This window comes from Rhipicephalus sanguineus, chromosome 7, assembly GCF_013339695.2.
Source record: "Rhipicephalus sanguineus isolate Rsan-2018 chromosome 7, BIME_Rsan_1.4, whole genome shotgun sequence".
Lineage (NCBI taxonomy): Eukaryota > Metazoa > Arthropoda > Arachnida > Ixodida > Ixodidae > Rhipicephalus > Rhipicephalus sanguineus.
In genome coordinates this window covers 41,266,668-41,281,586 of record NC_051182.1, presented here as the reverse complement: position 1 = coordinate 41,281,586, position 14,919 = coordinate 41,266,668, and positions in this window count along the sequence as shown.

Here is a 14,919-nt window from a genome sequence, read left to right as displayed (position 1 = left end):
ATAGTGTCTCCAAATCTTGAAGTCCTGCTTTCGCAAAACGTTGCGTTTCCGCACACTCTCGTTACTATAACGGACAACGCCTCCTGTCTACCGCTAGTGAATATTGGCCTATGTCCACAAGTTCTCCCTCGTGGCATTTCACTTGCGGAAATCATGCCGGCGGCCGACTGCCACATTTCAACTCTAAGTTACGACAGAGATTCGTGTGCAGAGAAACCTTCCCCTACTACTCCATCACAATAAAGTGCCTTAACTCAGATGATTGCACCCGATTTACCTACCCAACGTGCTGATGAACTGCGCGCTCTCCTTGCGTCCTTTTGGGACATCTTCGACCTTGGCGACCGCCCTCTCGGACAAACGTCAGTTGTTAAATATCGGATTGACACAGGCGATGCGAGACCAATTCATCGGCGACCCTACCGCGTCTCCCATACTGAGCGACAAATCATCCAAAAAGAAGTCGACAAAATGCTTTCTCGTAATATCATCGAGCCTTCCAGCAGTCCATGGGCGTCCCCTGTTGTACTTGTTAAGAATGACAACAGTTGGCGATTTTGCGTTGATTATCGGCATTTGAACAAGATCACAAAGAAGGACGTGTATCCTCTGCCACGCATTGACGACGCCCTGGATTGCCTTCACGGTGCACAATATTTTTCTTCAATCGACCTTCGCTCCGGGTACTGGCAAATTGCCGTTGACGAGATGGACCGTGAGAAGACGGCCTTTATCACTCCCGACGGCCTTTACCAGTTTAAAGTGATGCCGTTCGGTTTGTGCAATGCCCCCGCCACGTTTGAACGTATGATGGATGCCCTGTTGCATGGCTTCAAGTGGTCTATCTGCCTCTGCTACCTGGATGACGTAATCGTTTTTTCTCCATCCTTTGTGACGCACCTTGAAAGGCTATCGAAGATCTTATCTGTCTTCCGTAAGGCGGGCCTGCAGCTAAATTCGGTCAAGTGCCACTTCGGCCGTCGTGAAATGTCTGTGCTCGGGCATCTCGTTGATTCCTTCGGTGTTCGCCCTGATCAAGATAAAATACGGGCTGTGAAAGATTTCCCTGTGCCAACTTGTTCCAAAGACGTTCGCAGTTTCTTCGGCCTCTGTTCTTACTTCCGTCGTTTTGTCAAAAACTTTGCCGACGTCGCGCGCCCTCTCACTCAGCTCCTCAAGAAAGACGCTGCCTTCGTCTGGGGTCCTGAGCAAGCGGATGCGTTCTCCAATCTGGTACAACTGCTTACCTCTCCACCTATTCTCGCCCACTTTGATGTATCAGCTCCAACAGAAGTCCGTACCGATGCAAGCGGTCATGGCATCGGTGCAGTCCTGACCCAGACACAACAAGGTCGGGAACGCGTTGTTGCCTATGCCAGCCGCCTTCTTTCTGCTGCTGAGAGCAAGTACTCCATTACTGAACGCGAATGTCTGGCGCTCGTTTGGGCTGCCGGAAAATTTCGCCCCTATTTGTACGGCCGGCCATTCACAGTCATCACTGATCACCATGCCTTGTGTTGGCTTTCGTCCCTGAAAGACCCTTCAGGCCGCCTTGGTCGTTGGGCTCTGCGCCTCCAAGAATTCGACTACTCAGTTGTCTACAAAACCGGCCGCTTGCACCAAGATGCCGACTGTTTGTCCCGATATCCTGTTGACCCCCCAGACAGTTCTACGGCCAACCTTTCTACCAACGTTTTCTCTCTGTCCGCTTTTCACGACATTGGAATCGAGCAACGGCGGGACACCTTCTTGCACGATATCATCCAAAGGCTAACATCCGCGACGCCCGACCCTTCCCTTACAATGTTTGAGCTTCATGATGGTGTATTGTACCGTTGCAGCATGCGTCCTGACGGCCCCGACAGACTACTCGTCGTTCCTCCTCACCTGCGTCAGACTGTTTTCGCCCAGCTTCACGATATGCCGACAGCCGGTCACCTCGGCATTTCACGGACCTATGACAGAGTTCGCCGGCGCTTCTTCTGGCCTGGGCTGTACCGCGACGTCTCCCGTTATATTGCTGCCTGTGATCTTTGTCAAAGACGGAAAACACCTACTACCCATCCTGCCGGACACCTTCAGCCGCTCGACATACCATCAGAGCCATTCTACCGTGTGGGTGTTGATCTCCTTGGCCCTTTTCCTACGTCCACTGCGGGCAATAGGTGGATTGCAGTAGCAGCTGATTATGCAACCCGATACGCGATCACACGGGCTCTTCCAACTAGCTGTGCAACTGACGTTGCCGACTTTCTCCTCGAGGACGTCATCCTACACCACGGCGCCCCTCGGCAGCTCCTCACCGACCGAGGCAGCTACTTCCTTTCAAAAGTGGTTGATGACCTCCTACGCTCATGCGCCACCAAACACAAGCTTTCAACTGCTTATCATCCGCAAACCAACGGCCTAACCGAGCGCCTCACTCGAACTCTTACTGACATGCTATCCATGTATGTCTCCGCTGATCATCGCGACTGGGACACTACGTTACCGTTTGTCACCTTTGCCTATAATTCTTCTCGACACGATACCGCTGGGTTCTCTCCATTTTTCCTTTTGTTCGGCCGCGACCCTACGCTACCTTTCGACACACTCTTGCCGTCCAAACTGAGTTACACGTCGGAGTACGCTCGGGAGGCAATAACGAAGGCCCAAGAGGCGCGCGAAGTTGCTCGACGCCGACTAGCGGACTCGCAGGAAAACCAGAGGCGTGTATATGACGCCCACCATCGTGACGTCCACTACGCGCCCGGCAATCTGGTTCTGCTTTGGTCCCCCACGCGCCGCCTGGACTTTCCGAGAAGTTACTCCCACGCTATTCAGGCCCTTACCGCATCTGACGCCAGGTGACCGACGTCACCTACGAAATCGCCTCTAGTGACCCCACCGTCGTTCACCCTCGCACTGACGTAGTTCATGTTACGCGGCTCAAGCCCTATCACTCGACTGCCTCCTGATGAGCACCGGGTCGGTGCTTCAGCCGCCGGGAAATAATGTAACGGGCTGAAAAGGACAACGAAGAAGACAAGAAAGACGACGACGTTGACAGACCCTGCAAGCTGGGCGCCATCTTGCCAGCCGCTGAGTTTATTCCCTGTATATATATTGTAAATATATTCTCCCCGTAACAATACTAGTTCAAGCGGCTTTAAACAAGTGATTACCATGAATTGATATGATGGCATCAGTTATGCTAGCCGGTCACTAACCAAGCAGAAGCCAACTATTCCACAACAGAAAAGGAATGCCTCACCATCATCTGTGCTACGTCAAAGTTTCGCCCCTACCTTTATGGCAGGCCCTTCAATGTTGTTAGTGACCACCACGGCTTATATTGCCTAGCTAACTTGAAGGACACTTCAGGTCGTCTGGCAAGATGGAGTCTGAGGCTTCAAGAATTCGAAATTACCGTCGTGTACAAGTCCGGACGAAAACGCTCGGACGCCGACTGCCTCCCTCGTGCCCCCGTCGACGCGCCGCCGCAAGACGACGACGATGACTGCTTCCTCGGAACTATGAGTGCTGACGACTTCACCGTAAGGCAATGAGCCGACGCAGAACTGGGGGGCCTTATGGAGTACCTCGAGTGCAAGATCGCCATTGTTCCTAAGGTATTCAAGCGAGGACTGCCGTGGTTTCTCTTGCGGAACGGCGTTCTCCTGAAGAAGAACTTCTCGGCACTTAGAACCGATTATCTTCTTGTCGTGCCCTCTTCATTGCCACCAGAAGTCCTCCAGGCCCTACATGACGACCCGACGTCTGGACACCTCGGTGTTTCCCGCACCCTCGCCAGAATACAGGAACAATACTACTTGCCACGCCTTTCTGCCGACATCGCCCACTACGTTAAGACTTGCCGAGATTGCCAGCGACGGAAGACACCGCCGACTAGGCCAGCTGGACTTCTACAGCCAATCGAACCACCTCACCGGCCTTTCCAGCAAATCGGGGTGGACCTACTGGGGCCGTTCGCGACGTCGACTTCCGGCAACAAGTGGGTCGTCGTGGCAACTGACTACCTCACCCGCAACGCCAAGGCAAAGGCATCGCCCAAAGGCAGTGACGCCGAGGTAGCCAAGTTCTTCGCGGAGCACATCGTCTTGCGTCATGGTGCCCCAGAGGTCCTCGTCACAGACAGAGGAACTGCCATTACTGCGGACCTAACTCAGGCGATCTTCAAATACAGCTAGACGAGCCGCCGCCGCACCACCGCCTACCACCCGCAGACCAATGCCCTCACCGAGCGTCTAAATAAGACCATCGCCGACATGCTGGCCATGTACTCGACGTCGAACACAAGACATGGGGCGCCATCCTTCCGTACGTGACCTTCGCGTACAATACGGCCGTACAAGAAACGACACAGATGGCGTCATACAAGTTGGTCTACGGACGGAGCCCGGCAACGACGCTCGACGCCATGTTACCAAACGTGACCGACGGGGAAAACATCGACGTGACCACCTACCCACAGCGCGCCGCAGAAGCGCGACAGCTGGACCGCCTAAGGATCAAGAACCAGCAGACGACTGACAGCCGCCGCTACAACCTTGGACGACGCCACATGGAATACCGACCCGGTGACCGTGTATGGGTATGGACGCCAGTACGCCAACGGGGACTTAGTGAGAAGCTTCTTCGACGATACTTCGGACCGTACAGGGTATTTCGACGCCTCTGCGCACACGACTACGAGGTTGTCCCTGACGGCATTACGAACTCTCAGCGGCGCCGTGCGCGACCTGAAGTCGTCCATGTCGTGCGCCTCAAGCCATATTACGCACGTTAGTGAATCTGAGGACTGTACTTTTCCTTATTGCTCATTGTACTTTCTTGCTTTCTTCTTGTTATTTATTGTTGCATGAATTGCCACCCCCCCCTCCGTGTTCTGTTTTAAGCACCGGGACGATGCTCTTTCAGAGGGGGGCATTGCCACGTGCGTTTCTTATTATCACTTTTGCTGTATTCGGTTTTCGCCGACAAAGACTGTCAGCAACGCTCAGCGCGAACCGCGCCTCATTGTTCGAGAAGCTTCGCGATTATTGTAGATCGTTTTGTTAAGATTGAGCGCAAGACGCGCACACTCGAGCTTATTCTAGAACTTGCGCGACAACCAGCGATAACGCTAGAATATTCGACGGCACATGTATTAATGCCGACGCGCTTCACCGCTTGTCAATTTCATCGACGGTCGACGCTCTGTTCGCCGCTATCAGTGTATTGCTTTCAGTTTCTCGGCTACAAGTAAGTTCGGCCAAATAAAGAATTTCATCTGGGACGTGCTGACTGCTGCCTTCGTCGACGTCACGACCACGTGACAATATGCACGTGATGTCATCTCCAAAGCTTGAAAGCAACGCGAACTTTCTCATAATCCCTTATAGCATCACGAGGCCACCAGCGTAAGCGTAATGACTCCCGTCATGCGACGTTTCTATTACCACAGGAGCCCTAATAAGCCTTCGCGCTTTGATTGGTCGCGTCGCACTCTCTGTAAAGTTATTTTGGTGATCCGCAGGAATTCACCGCGTGTTACATCAGATCACAGAAGTCCCCCACAAGGTTCAGCAACTCGATTTTTCCTCTATCCCCGCTCGTTGTCTACAGACATTGTTGATGTGTTCCCCCTTAAACTCTGCCGTTCAGCCACACCACAGATTGGACATAGACTGTGCTTCAGTAGCCGGGACTCGTGTTATACTACTATATTCCTAATTAAAGGACAAAAAGCATCATTGAGGAAGACGACGTCGTTTCGGGGATTCGCGTTCTGTGCAATAACCAACATACCTTCCCATCTCATCCACTTTTGGTCATAGTTAAGATATACTTCAAATACGTTTTGCTTCCGTGTCTGCCTTCACGTAGCAACGTTGTCCTAGAAATGTCACTGCCGTCATTTCATACTTACAACACCATGGTTACCTGTGTACTATGCTATGGTTCATGTGAAGAATATCAGAATTACAGGTAATTATAAATATCGATCTCGAAATGCACGAACGTGAGCAGTGAGTTGAATGACTGTTTAAGCCTTCTTTTATTTATCAGCCTTATATCGCATTGTTGTCAGTGGGTTCTGTGTCTCGCTAGTTAACACATGCAGTTTTTACATTGTGGTGCATTAGAGATTTTTTCATTAACAGCTTCATGAGCACAGTACACACCTTTAGGCATCCCTGGCTGTTGAATGCAGTACACATAAAAGATTTCGATTACAAACAGGGCATTTGTTTTGCGCTACTCATAAACTTTTACTATTTTTCCAGCATACAAGATCCGCGCAGCATCGAATCTACGGATGGGCTACTGAACATAGTGAAATCCAGATTTAAGTGGTTCCTTATGCCAAAACACAAGCAATAAAATATTTAATATTACCAGGCGGTCGTTATCACAAATGTTTCTTTGTGCGATTTCAGTATGTTCACCTAAACATTGTAGCCTATCGCTCGAAAGATCAATAGGGATTATAATAATTGTTTGTGGTTTTACGTCCCAAAGCCACGATATGAACATGACGGACGCCGTAGTCCCTTGGACAAAATCTTGTCGATAAGTAATTATTGGTCAATGTTGACACATTGTATTAAATATTATTTGTCTGTCCATTGAAAAATCATTCAGCTCAATGTTGACACCTATGAAAAATTGGCCACTAACATTTTACCAAATTTTATTGCGAGAGAAGTAGTTGAATAGCAGTGGAGTTGTTATTTAAAGTACGTTGTGCATTGAGAAATCTTTCTGACAATTCTGTTGAATAATTATTGAGCTAAAGTTGAAGCAGCATTGAAATGTGATTATGTATTGAAAGTGCACAAAGAATATCTTGTAATAGTGGTTGAATTTTGTAGACATACAAGTGAAAGCACGCTACCTCAGTATGAACAATGCCTACTGAGGTACGTCCCTCAGTAGGCATTGTTCAAAAGGTCTTACATAGAACCTCTTGAAGAATGCCTACTAAGGCAGATCGTTACAATATACACTGCAACTGCCCATTAAATGCTTGGGGTTCATATACACATTTCCTAACTTGAATAAAAGCGGTTGGGTGCACTTTGGGGGGTTTTATTGAGCACACAGCTGTCTGTACGTGTGCACTGCTGAGGTTTGTGTGCATAAAGAACTATAAGAGGCCTGCACAGTTCGAGTGTTATTGGGGAAGACTGGGGCAATCACTTTCTGGACAGCAAGCTACATGTACACTGTAGACTCAGGGCTAAGGGTCGGCTGAAGCCCTCAGAGTGTACACAAAGGAAGGGCAAGAAAATGCACCTTTACTGCGCTGGGTCCTGGGCTCGACTTCCAGCCGGCGTTCCGCCGGGAGCGCGTGCGCCCGAGCTACGCATCGTCTTCGCTGAAGCCAGAGCGATACCAGGCCACAACACAAAAACGTCACAGTTTCGCCGCAAGGGCGAAGCAATGAATGCAACATCAAGAAATTAGAATGTCATACGACGAACGAGAAGCAGCTCCATATTTGCAGCGCGCCACTGAAGCACAAAGAAGGGCTTCCGAAAAGAATGCACACGCATGCACAGGGCAAGCGTGAAATAACTGTCGTAGTTGTTACGTCTTTGTGCTTGAGCAACGCGCTGCAAGTGTCGACAATAGAGAGTTTCATAATTGGGGCCCCAAAAATCTTGGAGACAAAGGAGCTTGTGAGCAACCAGGGCGCATGCGCAGAGCCCAAGCCACTCTTGGGCCATGTGCGCGGGTTGGACAATCACCCAAAAATCGCCCCAAGACGTCTTGGGTCACCGCGACACTATGCAGACGCCGCACGGGCCACGACGCTGTATGGCCCGCGTGTCGCATGATTCCAATTTCACCACTTGTGGCGCCCCGTGCGTTTGCGCTAACGTAGCTTGCGTTTAACCGTTTAACGCACTTCTCAAACTCTGCTGATCCCCCGAATGCAAGAGCAGCCTACCCAACGCAGCTTGGTGACCCAGTGTCTTGGGTCCCCAATTCTCAAACTCTCTAATGGAGAATCAGATGATCTTAGATATTTCTTTTATTGCGATAGCAATTATATGGACAGACTCAGGTGATTTTTGCCGTCGCCGTCGCCGCCGTCATGCTGCGTATATGTATAAGTATGTATATATACATGAATATCCCAAAGAAAAATAAATCAGAAAAATGCTTCGGAAGCGCGGAATCAAACCAGCGACCTCTGAATTCGCAGCGCGGTGCGGTAAGCACTACTCCACAAAGTGTACATCCCTCTGGCAGCTAACGGCGAGCGTTATATACACACCCTTTACCGTTTGCACTCCTCCGAGACGAAGGCGCTTATAAGCGTTTCTTCATTACCAGCGAGATGGCGCTAGGAGCGCGCGGGCGCCCTTAAAGGCGTCGGCCAGCTCTCTAGCTTCTTCTTATATTTGCGCAGCGAGAACCTTGCCCTTCCGCTATATGCTCGCGCGGACGCTCGAACAAACTACCGCAGTGTTCATGATTCTCAGCAGAGCGACGTGGTAGCGCTCACCGCGCGTCGCGTGCGTGTAGCTAAAAGCATTTCAGATGTCGTGTACGTAACGTACGTGTACTTTTCACGTTTGCGTATGAGAAGTCTCTACGTACGTGAAATTAAAACTTTCTAGTAGCTGCCGGGTAGTGATGGACGCACGGTAGTCGCAGCGCGTTCATCACGGGCCGATTTTCTTGCTATCGCATTCATTGCTTCGCCCTTGCGGCGAAACAGTGACTTTTTCTTTTAAACTGCAGCACGTACGTAGAATGACCTCCTGCGTTTCCTGTCTACGGGGCCGTCTGATGCAAGGTGTGCCTAACGTGTGCCTGGTGTGCCCGGTTTCCTTTGTTTTTTAGGGGCGAAGCTCCTTAAGGCGGCACCCGCTCGTCCCTCGTAGTTGTCGTAGTCGTAGTGCGTGACCAGTCGTAACGCTAGTACCACATCTTGACCTCCAAGGTGGTGCCGGTGGGAGATTTTTCCTGTGTGTTGTTGAACAATAAAAAATTCGCAGCGTGCGCGTTAACTAAAAGCAGAATTCTTCTGTCTCTCATTCCCCATTAGCCGCCATTGGCATGTTCCAGTAGGAACGTTAGTAGAAGTAGAAGTGTAAGTGTTAGCTGAAAGCCGACTTCTTCTGTGTCTCATTCCCATTAGCAGCCATTGTTTACCTCCAAGGTAGTGCCTGGTGAGATTTCCTCTGTGCGTGACTAAACAATAAAAATTTTGTTCAAAACGCCGTTGATGAAATAAACCAACGAAAGACACCACATGTTTTCGAAAAGCAAAACGAAAGAACGCCAGATGTTTCTAAAGCAAAACGAAAAGACGTCAGCTGCTTAACGAAAGACGCCAGATGTTTTCTAAAGCAAAGGTTTTCTAAACAATGAAAATTCACAGCGTACATGTAAAATTAAAGTGAGCTGCAAGTCGTCATAACTCATCGAACCTTTAGTATAAACGCGCCCGATCTCACGTCGGTGATGATGTACTGGGCAGAATTCACGGTTTACCGATGAACCTCCGCAGCTTCGCCCACTCATCATCATTCACTCCGTGGATATGCTGTGATTTTTTCGCCGGCTCATGCATGGATCATGGTTCAGTTGTCTAATGCAGCAGGATGGGGAGCGAGGCGTCGGTGGTTCGAATCCCCGGTCGGGTGCCTAGAAATCTTTTTGCTTTATTTTTCTTTGTACCTTTATTATATGTATATACATACATATACATACATAAAAAACCAACCGCAAAAGTTTTGGCGCTACTTGACGAAGCCAGATGGTCGGATCAGTAAAATAGAAGTGGCTGGCTCAGTCATAGCGGACATGCGCATTGTGACCAATACATTTAATGCCTCTTTCCAATCCGTGTTCACCCGCTCAGCTATCGCGCCGGTGCGCATGCCAGTAACTGAAAATGGGAAAAGTGACCTCGAGATAACTGAACCAGGTATTTTGAACTTGCTTTTGCAGATAGACACGAAGAAATCACCCGGGCCAGATAATATATCAAATATGTTTTTGAAAAGATACGCGCAGCAACTGTCTCCCTTTTTGCAGATTATATTTTCAAAATCGATGAGTACAGCTTCTCTTCCCAAGGATTGGCTATGCGCTAAAGTAATACCGATTCATAAAGAAGGCAATAAGTGACATGTGGAAACATATAGACCAATATTATTGACAAGTTGCTGCTGTAAATTAATGGAACACATAGTAAGTAAAGTTGTCATGACGTATCTAGAACAAAATAACCTATTATACCCTATGCAACATGGTTTCAGGAAAGGATTATCAACGATTACTCAATTATTAGAGATAACACACGACCTTGCCTCAATAATTAACTGCAATTTTCAAGCTGATAACCATATTTGTCGATTTTTCGAAGGCTTTTGATCGTGTCACGCACCATAAATTAATTGAAAAAATCAGGTCCATTGGATTAGCAGATAATATTGTGGAATGGATAGCAGCATATCTATCAGTTTATTCAGGAGTGCCGCAGGGATCTGTGCTGGGACCATTGTTATTTCTCATTTACGTTAATGACATCGCTGATTGCGCAGAAGAGGGAGTAAAATTACGGCTCTTTGCCGATGACTTGGTTATTTGCACTTGTGCGCAAGGAATCGAAGATCAGCTCAAATTAAATAATACACTCAACAAGATAGCTCATTGGTGTGACAAGTGGGGGATGGAAATTAATGTTAAGAAAACTAAATGCATGATAATACCTCAAAGAAAGACGATTTTTAGTTTCAATTATAGACTAATGGGAAATGATTTAGTACGGACAGACTCGGTTAAATATCTGGGCGTGAGCTTTACAAGAGCCATGAAATGGAATGCTCACATAGAAAACACGTGCACAAAGGCCTTCCGAACACTAGGTTTCTTGCAAAGAAAATTATCTGAGGCTCCGTCGCATGTGAAATTAACAGCATATAAAATATTAGTGAGACCGATTCTGGAGTACGGTAGCATTGTGTGGCACCCGTACCAAAAAGAACTTGTACAGAAACTAGAAAGTAGACAAAATAAAGCATTAAGATTTATATATTCTAAATACTCTCGACACCAGAGCGTAACAGCGCCTAGAAATCAAGCAGCACTGCCTACCCTTGCGTGTCGGCGTGTCGTGGCTGCCATGAAGTTTCTTTTTATGCTTTAGCACAACCACATAAAGATAAACAAAGAAGATTACGTGCAGCCACCGCACCGACACTCTTTCAGAACATATCACAGTAAACACATCAGGCCGCATCAGACCAAGTGCGACACGTTTAAATATTCATTTTTTCCATGGGCTATTGAAATTTGGAACGCATTACCAAATGAAATTATTGAGTGTCGTTCTGTGGAAGAATTTATCGCGAAACTGGAACCCTTTTTTCATTGTACATAGGCATTTACTTCGAAATATAAGTGTTTGCAGGAACTTGTGTAATTGTATGGTGCTTCTTGAGATGTGATGATTTTTTCGCAATATTTTGTAGAGTGATATTTATTGGCTATATTATGTTAGAACCCAATTGCATTGTATGACAAATGCAGCAACGTTTCTTATGTTGATTGCTAGAATGGTTACTTGCTATGCTTCGTTTTGTTTTTGCTTTGTTATCCAACTTTCTCGTTGATACAGTTTTACTATTCCCATGCTCATGTGTACATATTCTAACCGCTTCCTCTATGGGCCTGTACAAAGGCCTACAGTATTGTTAAATAGAACAAAAAATATACATATCCGGGGCATGACGGCGACGGCTAAAATTAGCCGAGATTGTCCATATAATTGCTATCGCAATAAAACGCAACGAATAATTCAAATCAGGTAAATGTATTTTCACTACAGCTGCATGGCAGTAGGTGAGGCGCAACTGCATGGAAGCAGATCACGCTTTCAATACCTGTACAAGCAAAATATTTTTATCGCTGCTGTAATGTTTCAGTTCAACAAAACGCGTGTAAACCTAGACACAAAGTAAACTGGACGAGAACTGCAAAGTCAGGACACGCAAGGTATATGTAAACTGGTAGCGTAACTTCCGTAGAAGCCCACGCGTCAAGCCGATGGCTAGTTGTTGCGACAGTCGCCATCTATGCGAGGAGGAGAGAAACAGAATAAAAAAAAGAAAAAGATGACGTTACAACCGGAAGCGGAAATGACGTCACGCTTTAACGCGATGGGCGCGAAATTATGAATTTTTTTACAGGGCACCGCTGCTTACTTTTTTTATAGCTGCACGTTCTTTTTCTTATCAGTATGACGGCTCCATAATGGAAGCCTGTAAGATAACGGGAAGACGAAAAAGACAGATTTGATAAATAGGGTGTATTTTATTGGCGAAATATTGCAGTTGAACAGGATATTACCCCAAAATATATAACACAGAAATCAGAAGTAGCATAACAATTCAACGTGCACACAAACATTGCACACGTGTTGCTCTTGCATCCGTAGACAGCGCAGCGTTTCTTCGCGTAGCGTGGCGGACTCATCGTCCCGAAGGGCGACAGCACGCCTCCGTGCGCTGGCAAAACACAGTCATTGAAACGGTTCCCGATGGCTGCGATGGGCTAATTACCTTCTGCCAAGTACCACGACTAGAAAACAACGCTTATGCGAGGAAATCACCTGCGGACGACAGGCACAAACCTACTGCGCAAAACGAGCGACGCCATTTGCATCTGAAAATGCGCAAAACCGTTGGCCCATGTTAGCAGACTGCCGGCATGTGCCGTTGTTTCTGAAAATAAACGAAAAAAAATTGGCCACTCAACCACATACCCAAGACTAAAGTTTGATTAACGTAATCTACTAATTTAATTCGTGACAAATAAATGTAAAACTAATGAAAATAAACGTTTATTTAATTTTTTATTTTCATTATTTGTCCCCCCCTCACCTAGCAGCGCTTTAATCGTCACGCGGGTGTTGCGGCTTTCGTTGCGGCTTTCGCGACCTATTTAGATCGACCTTGGGACACGGGCACAGAAGTCAATTGAATCACGTACACAGACATTAGAAGAAGTCAACTTTTTACAAGTTCTGTGACTTTCCGTTTTCTTTCGAGAGCCCAAGAAAGAAAAAAATTCGGCAGATCCTACATTAACGAAAGATGGGTATTACCAACACCAGAAGCGGCAAGCTGGTATGTAGTGCTTACACTTTTCCGTTAGCGTGGAGAAAGCACGCACGTTTCACGAACCCGTGTGCGTGTGTGGAAGTGTATCCTAACTGTGCTTGAATAAGGTCATCATCACCGCGATCAGTGAGCACTAGACGCTGGTCATAACTTATCGGATCTGGTCGCGATCGTGGTGGCGAGGGGTGCATGTGTAGTGAAGTATGAGTTATAGTACAGCTGTTATAAATCGTGGATGCCTCGTCATTTCGTTGACAAATTGCTTGTATGTAGAGCCGGTGACATGTCGGAATCTGAAGTCACCCTTTTCGTTGGTGAGGTTTAGGCCGTTGAGGCTGGTAGGCCTAGATTGGGCTACGTAGACCAACATCAGTGGATGGCATTTGTCGTATTCATAGGCTGCCTGGGCGTATGTGACCTACGTAGCCTAGTCTACAAAGCGGCTGTCAATCAATCTGTCATCCTCGATCAGTATGAGGCCATCGCCCAGCCTCGTAAGAAATGACGAGGACACTGCGTCGTTCTGGCGGACTAAGTGCACTTTACGCTGCGATGATGTGAATATCATACGTAACTTTCGTTAATATATTCCTCCGGGGTCGAGCAATGCTTCAATATAGCTTGCTGAATCGTAGGAATAGAAATGTAATGCTTATTAGACTGCTATAAAAGCGGAGCCAACACTGGAATCACGGACGTTAATCTGATATGACGCCTGTATTGTAGGACTACATATGTAGTGTTTATTGCTTTCTTGTAAAATTAGATACCTAGCACCACAACCACAACTAACGTTGCACCGCCATTACGCCTGTATAGGCTGTTTTTTATAAACCAGTTTGTAGACCTGGTGTGGCTTTGTGCTAGAATACCTGATTTACACGCAGAATGATTGGGTTCGATTCCTGCTTGGGTCCTGATTTTTATTTATTCCATTCGTCGTGTAAACGCTGCCGATGTCGCTTTTTCTTAACGCTCTCGCGTTTAAATGACTAATGTCTGTTCTCGCCGTTCCTGGGTAGATATAAACTGTCAATCACCTGTCGCGCATATCCGTACACCGCGGCCGGTGGTAAACGGGTATGTGCCACACGTGTCTGGAGGAAAGGGCTTGACGACGCACGCGACAGGATGTTCACGTTATTCATGTCGTGACCACAGAGTCATATTCGTCAAGTCCTTTTACAATCCCATACTAATTTTGGTCTACACCAAGTTAAGGAGGCGATACGAGAGCACCAAGACGTAGGCGGCTAGACAAATAGATAGACACGTAGATAGAAACGCTCAAAGTGCCAGAGGTTCGCTAAGAAATGCTTCGCATTTAAAAAAACGCAAATATTTTGTAGTTTTATTGCGATAGAGGTGAAGTATATTTATGCGGACTGAAGGAATAAAGGACATTTGGATATTAGTCAGCGCCGCGGTCTCGTTTCCTTCCTTGTGTCGTCTTTTTAGCGCTGGTTTTCACTCGTACCTTACTAAAGTTCATTTTAGGTGGCTCTGCGGCGAACGGGAAAGACAAACTAGGACAGTGCGATTACTTTAGTCGTCCGAGGTGAACAGACCAAACCTCTTGTGCATAATTTTAGGCGCAGTAATAGCGAAACCTGATGTACAGCTCAAGGTGATTAGTGAAGGTCATCGAGTTGAAGCTGAAAATGAAGACTATGCATACTGTTGTTCAAAATAAAAGGGTGATAAGTAAAAAGTACACAGCATCCAGCGGAGGGACTATGTCGGAAATTTGAGAGAGAAATACATTCGTACGATGTATCGCAAGCAACGA